We start from the raw sequence: 4,045 nt of genomic DNA, 5'->3' as shown, positions 1-4,045 counted from the left end.
GAAGGTTGATTTCTGCTTATATTCTTGCTACTTCTATGACGACAGACAATTCCTTTCTGTTACTGTTTTGGTCTGGAATGGCACTTCTTCCAGGTAGTGCTGAAATGTCAGCATTCAAGTTAAGAACTTCTCAAATACTGTACTTTTAATCAAATAAAACTTCACATATAATTTTTGGTATCTGTTCCCATGACTACAGTCTTTCCCTGTGCTCATTTTCTGATCTATTAGGGACACATATCTGGTTGGTGGTCTCCCAAAAACTCTCAGAAATATTGTTTCTATATTTTGCCCTTATCCTCACCACATACACTTCAACTTGCTTCCATACCAGGTTCATTAGTTTCAACATAGTTGTTATAGGCAGAATCAACTGTATCTTCTGCCTACTTGACTACCTTTTCTAACCTGTCATTTCTTTGGCCTAGGACACGCTCCACTTTTTAGTCAGATCTTAAGTCTCATCCAACTAAGTCTCAATACTACTATGAGATCATATTTACCCTGCTAGTCTATCACTGTAATAAAATGTATTACCCATGTTTTTTAGGAAAAGATCTCATGATTTTAAATACTTTTTTACTAAAAACAAATGAATAGTCATATCTTAAGATATGCCAAATTTTGGGTGAAAAATATATATAAACTTTTGTTTATCTGTAATTAAGTTATAGTCTAGTGTTCTAACACACCATGCACATACATACATTCTTCTTAAGAAAAAACATTTTAGAGTCTTTACAACACTATTTCACGATAGATTTAAATTTTTCAATAATCACTTTCACACAAACTTAGCAGGTCCTTTTCACTCACTGAATTAGAAACTGTATTTTATGAATATTTTAAAAATTAATTATCAGTTTCGTGTATCAGATTATTTCTAATTTTCTTCCTTTAGGATTCACCAAAAGCCCAGCTACGCCGGACAATAGAATGTTGTCGGACCAACTTATGTAACCAGTATTTACAACCTACACTGCCCCCTGTTGTTATAGGTAGGTTAGCAGAGAAAAGTGCAATCATGATTCTCAGTGAAATATTTTCTCTGGTTTTAACAATAAGCAAGCTTTCTAGAGTTCAACACTACAAGTTATTTTTTCCTTTTAAGATGTGATCGAAAGGTAATATGTCTTTTTCATTGTTTACTTCCATTATCAGGTCCATTTTTCGATGGCAGCATTCGATGGCTGGCTTTGCTCATTTCTATGGCTGTCTGCATAATTGCTATGATCATCTTCTCCAGCTGCTTTTGTTACAAGTAAGATAATTATTTTGATGCAAAATATTTTGTTGAATATTAGATATAAACAGTTGTTCTTAAAGCCAGTAGGCAGAAACCATTGACAATGTATTTCAGGAACCATTAACTTGTATTTTCTGGTTATCTCCTTTAATTAACTATATTATAGTTTCTTAAGGGAACAGAGGACCTTACTACTAATCAATTAATTGGACACTACATTATACTTCTTGTTATGTTCATGAGTACTTAAGATATTCTTATTTATAGAATATTGAACTTTCTTATATCTAAATTTAAAAACCTGACCCCATATATGCACTACCAAATGTAAATTAGATAGCTAGTGGGAAGCTGCCGCATAGCACAGGGAGATCACCTCTGTGCTTTGTGACCATGAGAGGGGTGGGATAGGGAGGGTGGGAGGGAGGGAGACGCAAGAGGGAAGAGATATGGGAACATATGTATATGTATAACTGATTCACTTAGTTATAAAGGAGAAACTAACACACTATTGTAAAACAGTTATAGTCCAATAAAGATGTTAAAAAAAAAAAAAAAGAATACCACAAGGAAACTATAGACCAATACCCCTAATGAATACAGATGCAAAAATTCTCAACAAAATATTAGTAAGCCAAATTCAAGAACACATAAAAAGGATCATGCACCATGACCAAGTGGGATTTATCCCTGAGATGTAAGGATGGTTCAACACACACAAATCAATAAATGTAATACATCACACTAATAAAATGAAAGATAAAAATCACATGATCACCTTACTAGATGCAGAAAAAGCATTTGACAATTACAACATCCCTTCCTGATGAAAACTTTCAGTAGATTGGGTATAGAAGGAACATAGTTCCACATAATAAAGACCACAAACAACAAATGCACAGCTAACATTATACTCAGTGGAGAAAACCTGAAAGCTTTTCCTCTAAGATTAGGAACAAGACAAGGATACCCACTATCACCACTCCTATTTATTTAAGAGTATTGGAAGTCCTAGCTAGAGTGATTAGACAAGACAAAGAAAAGGCATCCAAATCGGGAAAGAAGGAGTAAAACTGTCACTATTTGCAGATGATATGATTTTGTACATAGAAAATCCCAAAGACTCAACCAAAAAACTCTTGGAAGTAATCAACAATTTCAGTAAAGTTGCAAGACACAAAAATCAACATACAGAAATCAACTGCATTTCTATATACTAAGGATGAAACACCTGAAAAGAAATAAAACTATCCATTCACAATAGCATCAAAAACAATGAAATACTTAGGAATAAATTTAATCAAGGAAGTGAAAGACCTGTACAGTGAAAACTGCAAGACTTTGCTGAAAGATATCAAAGAAAACACAAATGGAAAGACATCTTATATTCATGGATTTGAAAAATTAATATTATTACAATGTCCATCCTACCCAAAGCCATCTACAGATTCAATGCAATCCCCATGAAAATACCAATGGCATTCTTTACAGAAATAGAAAACAGAATTCTAAAATTTGTATGGAACCACAGATGTCCCTGAATAGCCAAAGCAATACTGAGGAAAAAAACAAAGCTGGAGGTTTCACACTTTCTGAGATATCATACTTCCCGATTACAAACTATACTACAAAGCTACAATAAAAACAAAACAGAACAAAACAAAAAACAGTATGTTACTGGCACAAAAACAGACACATAGACAAATGAACAGGATAGAGAGCCCAGAATTAAACCCTTGCTTATATGATCAACTAATATTTGACAAGGGAGCCAAGAGCACCCAATGGGGAAAGGATAGTTTCTTCAATGAATGGTGTTGGGAAAACCAGATAAACACAGTGAAATTGGACTCCTTTCTAGGATCAAACACTTAAACACAAGACCTGACACTACACAGCTCCCAGAAAAAACAGTAGGAAGTAAACTCCTCCACTTGGTCCTGGCAATGATTTTTTTTGGATATAACTACAAAAGTACACAGAACAAAAGCAAAAATCAACAGAAGGGACCACAAACTTAAGAGCTTCTGCATAGCAAAAGTAACAATTCACAAAATGAAAAAACTACAGAATGAGAAAAAATTTTTACAAATCATATACTGGATAAGGAGTTAATACCCAAAATATAAAAAGAACTCCTACTACTCAATAACAACAACAAAACCCCAAATAATCTGATTAAAAGATGGGCAGAAAAACTAAACAGACTTTTTTCCAAAGAAGATAACCCAATGGCCAACAGGTACATGAAAAAATGCTCGACATCACTAATCATCAGGGAAATACTAATGAAAACCACAATGAGATATCACCTCACACCTGTTAGAATGGCTATCAAGAAGATAAGAGGTAAGTGCTGGTGAGGATGTGGAGAAAAGGGAACCCTGTGCACTGCTGGTGGGAATGTAAGTTGGTGCAGCCACTACGGAAAATGGTATGGAGTTTCCCCGCAAAATTAAAAACAGATCTACCATATGATCCAGCAATTCAACTTCTGGGTATTTATCTGAAGAAAATGAAACCACTAACTCAAAAAGATACATGCACCTCTGTATTCACTGCAGCATTATTTACAATAGCCAGATATGGAAGCTAACCTAAATGTCCATCGATAGATGAATGGATAAAGAAAATGTGTATATTTTATATACATATATTATGGAATATTATTCAGTCATAAGAAAGGAGGACAACCTGACAACACAACAATGTGTGACAACACAGATGGACCTTGAGCACATTATGCTAAGTGAGATAAGTCAGACAGAAAGACAAGTACTGTATGTTATCACTTACACG

This window comes from Physeter macrocephalus, chromosome 10, assembly GCF_002837175.3.
Source record: "Physeter macrocephalus isolate SW-GA chromosome 10, ASM283717v5, whole genome shotgun sequence".
NCBI classification, from domain to species: Eukaryota; Metazoa; Chordata; class Mammalia; order Artiodactyla; family Physeteridae; genus Physeter; species Physeter macrocephalus.
Note: the sequence above shows the minus strand (reverse complement) of the source record.